This window comes from Nerophis ophidion, linkage group LG16 (genome assembly GCF_033978795.1).
Source record: "Nerophis ophidion isolate RoL-2023_Sa linkage group LG16, RoL_Noph_v1.0, whole genome shotgun sequence".
NCBI lineage: Eukaryota > Metazoa > Chordata > Actinopteri > Syngnathiformes > Syngnathidae > Nerophis > Nerophis ophidion.
Genome location: NC_084626.1, coordinates 44,282,016 through 44,297,545, shown reverse-complemented (window position 1 = coordinate 44,297,545; position 15,530 = coordinate 44,282,016).

Sequence of the window (15,530 nt, the reverse complement as noted above, 5' to 3'; positions counted from 1 at the left end):
TCCAAACAAAACAGCACAATGGCATAACTATTACAAATAAACAAAAGATATTATCACTGGTACAAAACAAACCAAAAAAAAAAATTGCACAGAGGCATAAATAAAAACAAAATCTTATGTGGCGTGGTCAAAACAATAATCAGCATGGCAAGGCATGAAGGTTGGCAAGGAAAGGTAGGAGCGTGGTCTTGAGGGTTCTCTACAAAGTCCGGTAGGTAGGTAAAATTCCCAGGCCGAGGAGCAGAAAACAAATTGCTTAAATAGTAACTGTGATAATTGGAAACAGGTGTGAGAGCTGAGGACCGGGGCGTGAACAGGAGACCAGGTGGAAATTAATGGGTTGCTATGGAAACAAACAAACCTAGGAAGTGCAAAACGGGAAACAAGAGTCCAAAAAACAAAACATAAACATGATCAAACATAAACCTGATTCACGGGCATGACAGGTGGATGTAAATAATGTCATATAGTTGTAATCTTTTTAGGAAGTTGACCATAGAAGGGATCAAATTTGCTCTTTTTTTTAATAAACAAATGTAACATAGAAATTTTTGTCAACATTTATTATGCTACAGGCAATTTTTTTTCAACATAAATGTCGATTTCTGAAAGTAAGGCTTGCATTCTCTAATTGGCTTAACGGTTTACAATTATCAATCAAATCTTGAAGAATGATTAAGAGGGGGGGAAAAAGCCCTTAAATTGATATATTTGTTACAACATTTAAAATTTAGGTAGCCCTTTTTAAAAAAAAATAAATATTTATGATTATTTATTCAGTCATATCTAATACTCTTATCTGTATTTGCTTTTGTTTTCTTTGTTGTTGGAAGTCGCTTAACGTTTGTGTGAGTTATAAATGCATGTTAGTTGTTCAATAATAAAAAATAAAAAAAGAAACAAACAAAGGAAGTTGACCGGGAGGAAGTCGCCACTACTACAAAATAAAATAAAAGTCACAACACCTTATAAATGAGTGTTTTTTTTACGTGAAATTAAATGAAAGTAATATAATGTATGAATGGATGTATTTAGTGTCATATATTTGTAATTTGTATGGCTGTTAAGTAGAGGAGACGTGGATTTACAGGAGATTTATTTTTCAACTCACATGAACGCAAATACGCCACAGCGTCACTTCCGGTCCTTCAACAATCGCAATTTCTTCCGAATCAAAATATATATTCATATAATACTTACAGCCTATTATTTATGCACTATTGACAAGTGATGCAACGAATATTCGGTCATTTTAAATAGACTTTGCTCACCGAAATCGGATGTAGTGATGAACAATCCACTTCCGCCGACGACTGGGTTATTTTGGCGCACAAGAGTGACGTATTTCAACCAATGCGCGCGCACAAAAAAAAATAATCACATTTTAAAACCCTCTCTACCGCTAACAACAAAAAAGCCGTGAAAACAATGATGCTGAGTTCCAAATTTAAGTTGTTTACTAAATCTGAATGATTTGCACTTTGTTTATTATATATATATATATATATATATATATATATATATATATATATATATATATATATATATATATATATATATATTTTTGTATTCTATTTTTGTTATTTTGAATTTACAACCCCATGGCGCTGTTTTGTACTGTTTTCATAATGTTTTATAATATTTCATATTGTTGTTTGACTTAATGTTTGTAATTGTTGAAATTTATAAATCAATCTTAAAAAGAAAATCATATTTTAAGATATATGAAGATATATAAGAGACATGAAGGAAATATAAAGGAGGCACACATGAGACATGGAAGAGTTATAAAGGAGACATGAAGGAGACCTACATGAGACATGATAACATACTTGCCAACTCTCCCGGATTTTCCGGGAGACTCCCGAAATTCAGCGCCTCTCCCTAAAACAGGGGTGTCGAACTCAAATACAGAGTGGGCCGAAATTTTAAACTGAACAAAGCTGAGGGCCAAAGTTGAACAAATTCACCTTTTAATAGGGACCCAAACAAGTTTTGCATTGAATATTGAACAAGCGAGACTTATATCATGGAGAGACCCGAAAATAATACGTTACAGTAGTCGAGGCGAGACGTAACAAACGCATGGATAATGATCTCAGCGTCTTTAGTGGACAGAATGGAGCGAATTTTATCGATATTACGGAGATGAAAGAAGGCCGTTTTAGTAACGCTTTTAATGTGTGACTCAAAGGAGAGAGTTGGGTCAAAGATAATACCCAGATTCTTTACCGAGTCACCTTGTTTAATTGTTTGGTTGTCAAATGTTAGAGTTGTATTATTAAATAGAGGTCGGTGTCTAGCAGGACCGATAATCAGCATTTCCGTTTTTTTTGGCGTTGAGTTGCAAAAAGTTAGCGGACATCCATTGTTTAATTTCATTAAGACACGCCTCCAGCTGACTACAATCCGGCGTGTTGGTCAGCTTTAGGGGCATGTAGAGTTGGCTGTCATCAGCATAACAGTGAAAGCTAACATTAAAAGACTACAGTTGGTACAAAATGCGGCTGCTAGACTTTTGACAAGAACAAGAAAGTTTGATCACAGCACGCCTGTACTGGCTCACCTGCACTGGCTTCCTGTGCACTTAAGATGTGACTTTAAGGTTTTACTACTTACGTATAAAATACTACACGGTCTAGCTCCATCCTATCTTGCCGATTGTATTGTACCATATGTCCCGGCAAGAAATCTGCGTTCAAAGGACTCCGGCTTATTAGTGATTCCCAAAGCCCAAAAAAAGTCTGCGGGCTATAGAGCGTTTTCCGTTCGGGCTCCAGTACTCTGGAATGCCCTCCCGGTAAAAGTTCGAGATGCCACCACAGTAGAAGCATTTAAGTCTCACCTTAAAACTCATTTGTATACTCTAGCCTTTAAATAGACTCCCTTTTTAGACCAGTTGATCTGCCGCTTCTTTTCTTTTTCTTCTATGTCCCACTCTCCCTTGTGGAGGGGGTCCGGTCCGATCAGGTGGCCATGTACTGCTCGCCTGTGTATCAGCTGGGGACATCTCTGCGCTGCTGATCCGCCTCCGCTTGGGATGGTTTCCTGCTGGCTCCGCTGTGAACGGGACTCTCGCTGCTGTGTTGGATCCGCTTTGGACTGGACTCTCGCGACTGTGTTGGATCCATTATGGATTGAACTTTCACAGTATCATGTTAGACCCGCTCGACATCCATTGCTTTCCTCCTCTCCAAGGTTCTCATAGTCATCATTGTCACCGACGTCCCACTGGGTGGGAGTTTTCCTTGCCCTTATGTGGGCCTACCGAGGATGTCGTAGTGGTTTGTGCAGCCCTTTGAGACACTAGTGATTTAGGGCTGTATAAGTAAACATTGATTGATTGATTGATTGATATAACTTTATAGTGACAAGCAAAATCGAGTTTCAAATAATACTAATAATTAAAAAATAGCAATGGCATATCAAATAAAATTTAAATAGAAATAGAATGCCTCTTTTCTATTTGCAGCCTTCTCAGGTAAATATCAAAATAAACTTTTCCCACAGGCTAATAATACATTTTTATAATGTAGCGTCCAGGAAGAGGTAGTGCTGCAAGGGATTCTATGTATTTGTTCTGTTGTGTTTATGTTGTGTTACAGTACGGATGTTATCCCGAAATGTGCTTGTCATTCTCGTTTAGTGTTGGTTCACAGTGTGGCGCATATTTGTAGCAGTCTTAAAGTTGTTTATACGGCCACCCTCAGTGCACTGCAAAAACTGAAATCTAAGTAAGATGAAATATCTCAAATAAGGGTGATATTTGCTTATTTTCTGTCTGGTAAGATAATTCTTCTCACTAAGCAGATTTTATGTTAGAGTCTTTCACTTGTTTTAAGGGTTTTGCTCCTAAATGATCTCAGTAAGATACTACAGCTAGTTTCCGACATTTTTTGACCTATTTTGAGTAAAATATGCTTGAAACTATTCTTGTCCAAGTGTCCAAAACACACCCAGCAATGGTGCACAGGAAGGCGGGGAAGAAGAGGGGGAAAAGGCGGCCAAAATGTTCAAAAGTTCCAATTGTGTCCAAAATATCTTCCCGAGGGTTCCAGTCCCACGAGTCCCGCCGCTGGCCACACAAGTCCTGGCATACAAAAAATGGCCAAAACGCACCCTGCAAAGTCCCACAGGAAGTAGGGGGGAAAAATGAGAAAAGTCGGCAAAAGTCCCCCAAAATTTTCTAAATACCTACCCAGGTTCGAGTCCCAACCGGGTTCGAGTGTGCAGTCTTTTGAACATATCCCCGACTTTTCTCACTTTTCTCCCTACCTTCCCGTGGTACTTTGCTGGGCGCGTTTTGGACAATTCGGGCACCCCGGCAGGCGGCGGAACTTGTGGGACTCGAACCTGTGTAGGTATTTTGAACATTTTTGGGACTTTTGCTGACTTTTCCAACTTTCATCCCCTCTCCCCATGGGACTCGGCTGGGTGTGTTATGAACATTTAGGGCATCCCGGGACTTGCGCGGCCACACATAAGATTTTATGTTAGTGTTTTACTTGTTTTAAGTATTTAGGTCCTAAATGATCTCAGTAGGATATTACAGCTTGTAGCTGAGATTTGATGACCTATATCAGGACTGGCGAAAATTGCGAATTAAAAACAAAAAAATACAGATAAAAAAAATTTTTTAAATTGCACTCTACAGCCTCTTAGGAATAAAACAGACGAAATGCTCCTAGAAAAAATACAAATACAAAACTGCTTGTAACTTCCAGTAGGAATGTCATAGAGACATGAAACAAAAACATCAATGTAGGTCTCACTTAGACCTACATTTCATTCCTTGACCTCCTTCAGCAAAAATCAACAGGAAGTTGGCAAACACCCCTTCAAAACAAAAGTTCCCTAAAAAATATCCTTTTTGCCTGTTTGAGCTGTAATTTGACCCCCTTAAAATGCTTCAAAACACACCAAACTGGACACACACACCAGGACTGGCGAAAATTGTGATATAATAATAAAACCAAACCCCAAAACTCAAAATTGCGCTCTAGCGCCCCTTAGGAATAAAACAGACAAAACTGCTCCTCGGAAGAAAACACAGACAAAACTGTTTGTAACTTCCAGTAAGAATGTCGTAGAGACATGAAACAAAAACCTCTATGTAGGTCTGACTCAAACCCAGATTTCATACACTGACCTCCTTCAGCAAAAATACACAGGAATTTGGCAAAAACCCCTTCAAAACAAAAGTTTCCTAAAAAATGTCAATTTTGCCTCTTTGAGCTGTAATTTAACCCCCTTAAGATGCTTCAAAACTCACCAAACTGGACACACACATCAGGACTGGAAATATGTATTTAAATTGTAGAAAATATGTACTCGCATACTGTAGTAGTACACTTGTTATTAGTGAAAATATACTTATTTTGAGGTATTTTTGGGTTCATTGAAGTTAGCTAATTTTACTTGTTTTGGAAAGTCTTGACAAGCCAAATTTTCTTGTTCTATTTGCAGATAATTGTGCTTAGTTCAAGTAAAATACACCTCATTTTTGTATTTTTTTTCTTGTTTTTCAACACTGACTTTTTGCAGTGTGTGACCTGTATAACTTGCATTGCCATTAGCGTGTGTGTGTGTGTGTAAAAGCCACATATATCATGTGACTAGGCCGGCACGCTGTTTCTACGTCGGAAAGGCGGACGTGACGAAAGGTTTTAGAGGACGCTTGAGGCAGTGCCTTTAAGGCACACCCCCAATATTCTTGTCCAGGTGGGAATCGGGAGAAATTTGGGAGAATGGTTGCCCCCTGTGATTTTCGTGTTTGGCCCGCGGGCCAGAGTTTGACACCCATGCCCTAAAACCTCCCGGGACGAATTTTCTCCCGAAAATCTCCCGAAATTCAGCCGGAGCTGGAGGGGGCGTGGCCTCCAGCTCCACCTGAATGGCTCTCTTAGAATTAAAAATGTCGAGCAAAGCGAGAACAGCTTGCTAGTAAATAAATACAATTTAAAAAATAGAGGCAGTTCACTGGTAAGTGCTGCTATTTGAGCTATTTTTAGAACAGGCCAGCGGGCGACTCATCGTTGGTGACCCCTGATCTATAGATTTAAGCCTATAATAATAATAATAATAATACTGAATAATGACACATTTTTAATATTTTTTGGACCAAAACCCCCTGAGTGGAGACCTGAATGTATATTTTTATACATATATTGTATTGGGGCGGTTTAGCTCGGTTGGTAGAGTGGCCGTGTCAGCAACTTGTTCAAAGGCCTACTACCCACCACGCAGTCTGATAGTTTTTATATCAATGATGAAATATTAACATTGCAACACATGCCAATACGGCCGCTTTAGTTTAATAAATTGCAATATTGCATTTCGCGCGAATTATCCTGCTGAAAACCTTGCAGTATGATGATGTGGCGTTTGTCTCGGGACATTATTTTCCAGCCCGATCCAAGCTTTTAAGTCGTCTGCTTTAATCGCGTAATTCCACAGTGTTGCTAAATCTTTTGCAGTTTTTTCAATGAATAATGGAGACATCAAAGAAGAAAGATGTAGCTGGGAAGCGGTGTATTGCGGCCGCCTTTAGCAACACAAACACAGCCGTCGTTTCCGTGTTTACATTCCCGAAATATGACGGTGAAGCTTTACTATGGAACAGGGGCGTCATAGCTCGGTTGGTAGAGCGGCCGTGCCAGCAACCTGAGCGTTGCAGGTTCGATTCCCGCTTCCGCCATCCTAGTCACTGCCGTTGTGTCCTTGGGCAAGACACTTTACCCACCTGCTCCCAGTGCCACCCACACTGGTTCAAATGTAACTTAGATATTGGGATTCCAATACGGCCGCTTTAGTTTAATAAATTGCAATATTGCATTTCGCACGAATTATCCTGCTGAAAACCTTGCAGTATGATGATGTGGCGTTTGTCTCGGGACATTATTTTCCAGCCCGATCCAAGCTTTTAAGTCGTCTGCTTTAATCGCGTAATTCCACAGTATTCTGGACATCTGTGTTGCTAAATCTTTTGCAGTTTCTTCAATGAATAATGGAGACATCAAAGAAGAAAGATGTAGGTGGGAAGCGGTGTATTGCGGCCGCCTTTAGCAACACAAACACAGCCGTCGTTTCCGTGTTTACATTCCCGAAAGATGACGGTGAAGCTTTACTATGGAACAGGGGCGGCATAGCTCGGTTGGTAGAGTGGCCGTGCCAGCAACCTGAGCGTTGCAGGTTCGATTCCCGCTTCCGCCATCCTAGTCACTGCCGTTGTGTCCTTGGGCAAGACACTTTACCCACCTGCTCCCAGTGCCACCCACACTGATTCAAATGTAACTTAGATATTGGGATTCCAATACGGCTGCTTTAGTTTAATAAATTGGAATATTGCATTTCGCGCGAATTATCCTGCTGAAAAACTTGCAGTATGATGATGTGGCGTTTGTCTCGGGACATTATTTTCCAGCCCAATCCAAGCTTTTAAGTCGTCTGCTTTAATCGCGTAATTCCACAGTATTCTGGACATCTGTGTTGCTAAATCTTTTGCAGTTTCTTCAATGAATAATGGAGACATCAAAGAAGAAATATGTAGGTGGGACGCGGTGTATTGCGGCCGCCTTTAGCAACACAAACACAGCCGTCGTTTCCTTGTTTACATTCCCGAAAGATGACGGTGAAGCTTTACTATGGAATAGCTCGGTTGGTAGAGCGGCCGTGCCAGCAACCTGAGGGTTGCAGGTTCGATTCCCGCTTCCGCCATCCTAGTCACTGCCGTTGTGTCCTTGGGCAAGACACTTTGCCCACCTGCTCCCAGTGCCACCCACACTGGTTTAAATGTAACTTAGATATTGGGTGTCACTATGTAAAGCGCTTTGAGTCACTAGAGAAAAAGCGCTATATAAATATAATTCACTTCACAATGTTTTTCAAATAAAAAATATCAAAATGGCCCCAGCTTGCTTTGATTTTTTTCAGTGTGTGGCCCTCAGTGGAAAAAGTTTGGACACCCCTGATGTAATAGAATATATTTTTGGATAATTGCAATCATTTCAGATGTTTATCACGCACCGATCGAGTAATAATAAATAAAAAAGTGCTTTTCTGCAGGGTTGAACTTTACGGCGGCGTGCAGAATGCTGGCGGGGAAACATTTTCTTATGTTGACTAATGAGGCAACACGTCTTTTAAGATGTCATAAAAAAAAAAGTGCTTAATGTGATGGAAAATTGCCCGGGAAGCCCATAAAGCAAAAGTAAATCAACGATCCTCCAATAACTTTCTGATCTTTACGAGCGTATTTCAGCAGAGAGCGATTACTGTCAGAGTTCCCCCGGGCCGAGGTTTTTATGTCGCGGCGTGTAGCATTCTTGCCGCACGCTCGCAAAACATCAAATTGGGGAATTATCCGGACGCCCGCTGACTGAGCGCTTTTTTGTTCCCGTTTTAATGATAGAAAACAATGTGGACTGTGAAGCCTTTTAATGAAGATAATGATGGCGATCAATAAGACGTACTTAACAAGCCACATGGTGTTTGTTTGTTGCTACCTTCACGTGTGTCGGAGCTGCTCATCAAACAGTTTCCCAAGGATCTTGGTCCGCCTCGGGCATGATGAACCGCAGCTCCCTCGGTGCTTGCAGCACTCGTGCAGACTGAAGGCAAAACACAATTACTTTGCTACTCACTTGTTTTTATTGGACACATTATTGCCATTCAAGTCACCCCAAAGGGGTCCTCACTTTTGTCAGAGTCCATCCATCCATCTTCTTCCGCTTATCCGAGGTCGGGTCGCCGGGGCAGCAGCCTAAGCAGCCTTTGAGCTCCTCTCGGAAGGCAGAGCTTCTCACCCTGTCTCTAAGGGCGACATACTTGCCAACCCACTTTCCCACAATATAAAGAGCGTGTCTGCCCAGAGACATTATAACTGTAGAATGATTGAGGGCGAGTTTCATTAACGTCCTCCCAGCGCGGTAAAAACACACAACAACAGCAGTCATGTTTTCGTCTACCGTAAAGCAGTTTGTCTGCCGTAAACAGCAATGTTGTGACACTCTTAAACAGGACAATACTGCCATCTACTGTACATCCTCTCCCAAACCACTTCGTCCAGGCCAGCCGGGAGCCATAGTCTTCCCAACGTGTCCTGGGTCTTCCCCGTGTCCTCCTACTGGTCGGACGTTCCCTAAACACCTCCCTAGGGAGATGCCCGAACCACCTCATCTGGCTCCTCTCCATGTAGAGGAGCAGAGGCTTTACTTTGAGCTCCTCTCGGATGGCAGAGCTTCTCAGCCTATCTCTAAGGGCAACATACTTGCCAACCCACTTTCCCACAGTACAAAGAGCGTGCCTGCCCAATGACATTATAACTGTAGAATGATTGAGGGCGAGTTTCATTAACGTCCTCCCAGCGCGGTAACAACACACAACAACAGCAGTCATGTTTTCGTCTACCCTAAAGCAGTTTGTCTGCCGTAAACAGCAATGTTGTGACACTCTTAAACAGGACACACTGCCATCTACTGTACATCCTCTCCCAAACCACTTCGTCCAGGCCAGCCGGGAGCCATAGTCTTCCCAACGTGTCCTGGGTCTTCCCCGTGTCCTACTGGTCGGACGTTCCCTAAACACCTCCCTAGGGAGATGCCCGAACCACCTCATCTGGCTCCTCTCCATGTAGAGGAGCAGAGGCTTTACTTTGAGCTCCTCTTGGATGGCAGAGCTTCTCAGCCTATCTCTAAGGGCGACATACTTGCCAACCCACTTTCCCACAGTACAAAGAGCGTGCCTGCCCAATGACATTATAACTGTAGAATGATTGAGGGCGAGTTTCATTAACGTCCTTCCAGCGCGGTAACAACACACAACAACAGCAGTCACGTTTTCGTCTACCGTAAAGCAGTTTGTCTGCCGTAAACAGCAATGTTGTTGTGACAATCTTAAACAGGACAATACTGCCATCTACTGTACATCCTCTCCCAAACTACTTCGTGCAGCTCCTCCTGGGGGATCCCGAGGCGTTCCCGGGCCAGCCGGGAGCCATAGTCTTCCCAATGTGTCCTGGGTCTTCCCCGTGCCCGAACCACATCAGCTGGCTCCTCTCCATTCGGAGGAGCAGAGGCTTTACTTTGAGCTTCTCTCGGATGGCAGAGCTTCTCACCCTATCTCTAAGGGCGACATACTTGCCAACCCTCCCAGATTTACCGGGAGACTCCCGAAATCCAGCGCCTCTCCCAAAAACCTCCCGGGACAAATTTTTTCCAGAAAATCTCCCGAAATTCAGGCGGAGCTGGAGGCCACGGCCCCTCCGGCTCCATGCGGACCTGAGTGATGTGTCGACAGCCTGTTTTCACGCCCACTTTCCCACAGTATAAAGAGCGTGTCTGCCCAATGACGTTAAAACTGTAGAATGATTGAGGGCGAGTTTTATTAACATCCTCCCAGCGCGGTAACAACACACAACAACAGCAGTCATGTAAAGCAGTTTGCCTGCCGTAAACAGCAATGTTGTGACACTCTTAAACATGACAATACTGCCATCTACTGTACATGCATAAGTGAAAATAACATCCACGGCTTTTAGAGAGTGCAGAAAAACGAGGAAGATACAGCCATGAATAAACACGCTTGTAAGTTCCAAGCCGCAGCTGCGATTGGACTTGGGATAGAAGTAGTGGACTACCAAGTGCTTGGCAGCGAAGATCTTCCTCAGGAAGCAAAGGTTGACCGGTTTTGGGCCATGCTAGGGAGAGATGGAAGATTCCAGACTCTAGTGCATTTGATGAAAGCACTTTAGTGCGTGCCACACAGCAATGCATCATCAGATTGGGTGTTCAGCATGGTTAGAAAAATAGTGACAGAGAATAGAACAAGGACGGACAATTCAGCCCTTAACTCAATAATGGGTAGATGAGTGTTATGTGTAAATAAATGAACACTAAAATTCAAGTATTTCTCTTATTTATATACATATATATACACGTATATATATATATATATATATATATATATATATAGAGAGAGAGAGAGAGAGAGAGAGAGAGTAAGAGAGAGAATAATTATGTATATATATATATAGCTAGAATTCACTGAAAGTCAAGTATTTCATATATATATACATATATATATATATATATATATATATATATATATATATATATATATATATATATATATATATATACACACACACACATATATAAATATACATATATATATGTGCGTATTTATATATATATATATATATATGAAATACTTGACTTTCAGTGAATTCTAGCTATATATATACATAATTATTCTCTCTCTGTCTATATATATATATATATATATATATATATATATGTATATAAATAAGAGAAATACTTTAATTTTAGTGTTCATTTATTTACACATAACACTCATCTACTCATTATTGAGTTAAGGGTTGAATCGTCCATATATATATATATATATATATATATATATATATATATATATATATATATGAAATACTTGACTTGGTGAATTCTAGCTGTAAATACACTCCTCCCCTCTTAACCACGCCCACAACCACGCCCTCCCAAAATCGGAGTTCTCAAGGTTGGCAAATATGAAGATAGAGACCTGCTACAAGGCGGAGGAAGCTACGGGAAGATTGAAAATGAATACTAATGAGTTGACTAATCAACATTATCATATAATTTATTCAGAGAGTATAAATAACCGACATATAAATCCATCCATCCATTTTCTACCGCTTATTCCCTTTTTGGGGTCGAGGGGGGCGCTGGCGCCTATCTCAGCTACAATCGGGCGGAAGGCGGGGTACACCCTGGACAAGTCGCCACCTCATCGCAGGGCCCGACAAATAAAGATAGAATACTATTAACCGCAACATGTAAGTGTAATTATGTTTTGTACATTTTCAGAATTTGCTTTTTCATAGATTACAAACTGAAGTTTTCTTTGTTTTTAAGTTATCGTGCCGTCATTTTACCAGTCCGGCCCACTTGGGGGTAGATTTGGCTTCTCCCATCTAAAAGGAGTTTGACACCTCTGATTTAACTCCTTCCCTATGCACTTCTCTATTTTGGCCGCTAGTCGGCAATGTTGTCTTTTTGCATTTTATATAGGCAACCCAAAATGTTGAAAGAGCCATATTGGAGCAAAAATACAAAAACAAATCTGTCTGGAGCTGCAAAACAAATTTAAAAGCTTTATTACCTACAAATAGTGTGTCATAAGATATAAATTGAATTGAGAGGACTTTGTTATGATCCGCCTCCCGGATCATATATGGTTTTGAGTTTTGAGTCTTTTGTTTTTCCTGTTTATTGTTTGACTCTTCTGATTCTTAGTTTGTGCACTTCCTGGTTTGCTGTTGTCACCATGGTTTTTGATTTGTCCCACCTGCTTTTCATTAGAGACTCTATTTAACCTGTTTCATTTACTCGTCCTCGTCGAGTTTGCTGCGCGCAATCGGTGACTTCATGGACTCCCTACTCTGGGAAAACACTGTTTTGGTACTCGCTAGCTCTCATGCTTAGCCTCTCGTGTCTTCTAGCTCACATGCTAGCTCTTTGTCTTACCTGTCGTGCCTCGTGCAAGTGTTTTGTTTGTTTCCCTAGCTGACACACTAGTACCGGGGTGTCAAACTCAAATACAGAGTGGGCCGAAATTTTAAACGCAACAAAGCCAAGGGCCAAGGTTGAACAAATTAACCTTTTAATAGGGACCCAAACAAGTTTTGGATTAAATATTAAACAAGCAAGGCTAATATAACTTTAGTGACATGCAAAATCCAGTTTCGAATAATAATATCCATCCATCCATCCATGAGGTGGCGACTTTTCCAGGGTGTACCCCGCCTTCCGCCCGATTGTAGCTGAGATAGGCGCAGAATAATAATAATAATAATTAACAAAGTATCAATGGCATCCATCCATCCATCCATTTTCTACCGCTTATTCCCTTTCGGGGTCGCGGGGGGCGCTGGCGCCTATCTCAGCTACAATCGGGCGGAAGGCGGGGTACACCCTGGACAAGTCGCCACCTCAACGCAGGGCCAACACAGATAGACAGACAACATTCACACTCACATTCACACACTAGGGCCAATGGCATATCAAATAAAATGTAAATAAAAATGTTAAGCCTTTTTTTCTATTTATAATCTTCTGAGGTAAATATCAAATTTTTTCCACAGGCTAATAATACATTTGAAAAAAAAATAACAATAATGAATGAACCAAACATTCGAGCCTTGAAGTAGCAAGAGAAAATGCATGAATAAAATGTTAATTATTGGTGAGTTTGCTGGAAGTTTCCCGGAAGAGTTAGTGCTGCAAGGGGTTCTGGGTGTTTGTTCTGTTATGTTACGGTGCGGATGTTCACCCGAAATGTGTTTGTCATTCTTGTTTGGTTTGGGTTCACGGTGTGGCGCATATTTGTAACAGTGCTAAAGTTGTTTATACGGCCACCCTCAGTGTGACTTGTATGGCTGTTGACCAAGTATGCCTTGCATTCACTTGTGCGTGTGTAAAAGTCACAAATTTTATGTGACACGCTGTTAGTATGGAGGAAAAGCGGACGTGACGACAGGTTGTAGAGAACGCTAAAGGCAGTGCCCCCAATATAGTTGTCCAGGTGGAAATTGGTAGAAATTCGGGAGAATGGTTGCCCCGGAGGATTTTCGGGAGTCTACCAGGAAAATTAGGAGGGTTGGCAAGTATGAGTATTAGCGGTGAATGCGGTGTTACAGCAGCACCGACGCTGTATAACACCGGCGGGCCAGCTCTAATGCTATTGCCACAAGGGCCAAATTAAATTACACGGCGGGCCAGAGTTTGATACCCATGCACTTATAGTAGCTCTTTGTTTGCCTTTTCTGCCTTAGCACCAGTGTTTCTGTTCCTAACCTGTTTTAGTTTAAATAAATCTTTATTTCTTACCCGTACGCTGAGTCCGATCTGCATCTTGGAATAGCACCATCCTCATCACAATGCCACGATACCGTCACAGACTTAAATTAAACTAAATGAGCTCAAATATAGCTACAAATGAGGCATGATGATGCAATATGTACATATAGTTAACCTGAATAGCATGTTAGCATCGATTAGCTTGCAGTCATGCCGTGACCAAATATGTCTGATTAGCACTCCACATAAGTCAATATAACATCAACAAAACTGACCTTTGTGCATTCGCGCACATTAAAAGTTTGGTTGACAAAATGAGACAGAAAAAGAAGTGGCATAAAACACGTCTTAGAAAGTCGTACATGTAAACAAGCCACGGTGAGTTCAAAGACCTTCAAAATTAGTAGGACAAAACGGCGCTCACCAAATACTTGAATCAGTGACATGTTTAATACAAACTGTTTGCTTTATAGCAATTAGGGAGGTTTGTGTCATGTTTGTCTCACTACAGAAAACAAATTAAAACACAAAATATATTTTTTCACTTCATCTTTTTTCCATTTTTCATATATTTGAACCCCGCTATATAGAGTCCCTGCTGGATAATGATAGTGTGTATTTCTTCAAAATGTTCAACTTTGACTTGGCTGCTTGCGATGATGAGGAAGCAAGGAGTCTGAGAGGAGGAGTTTATGTCATTTTTACTCACTTTTCAGAATAAAACCTGTAAAGAAGTCCACTGTGTGATCGAGGTCTACAAACTCATCACAAGTCCAGACCTGTTATTTAACAATGTTTGCGTTTTTGCCATTTCAATATGGATATTGTTCGACAAAAAGTGCATAACACATGAAAAAAAAAAAGATTTAAGTGTTGAAAGTTAAAAACAAATTATATATGTAAGACATGTTTTTAAGAGTTTTATAGCTGAAACCCTTTTGGGTTAACAAACTATTACAGCAGATTCTAAGAACTACATAGCTATTATCCAACTCTATATTGAGAATGTGTACAACAGCCTCTAATAGAAATGAAAGCTGCAAGCAGCGATGGACGGGACCGACTTTTTCTGGTGTTTCCTGCCTTTACCCATTCAACATATCTTTACCTGCACTTTACCTACCTTCCCTGCATCCTGGGGTCACACTGGTGCTTCTTTCTGTCACCCATACACGCTGGTGCTTCCTGCCATCACCCAGTCAACATATCTTTATCTGCACATTACCTACCTTCTCTGTATCCTGGAGTCAAACTGGTGCCTCCTTCTTTCACCCAGTCAACATATCTTTACCCGCACACTACCTACCTTCTCTGCATTGTGTGGTCATGCTGGTGCTTCCTGCTTTTAAGCGGCCAGCAGCATCAGCGCAGCGGTTCTTTGAAGGCGCGTAAAATCAAAACCGGAGCGGTTAGAAAAACTCTTTCCTCTTTTAATCAGAAGGGTTCAATCTCTCTCCTTTGGGAGTTCGAAGCCGACACAACAACCGCGCTCAGAGGAGATAATGTTTGAAAAAAGGTGACCGGTTTTTACAAAACTTTGTTTTGAAGGGGGAATTGCCAACGTCCTGTTGATTTTTGCTGAAGGATGCAAATGACTGAAATTTAGGTCTATGTGAGACCTACATGGAGGTTTTTGTTTCATGTCTCTACGACATTCCTACCGGAAGTTACAAGCAG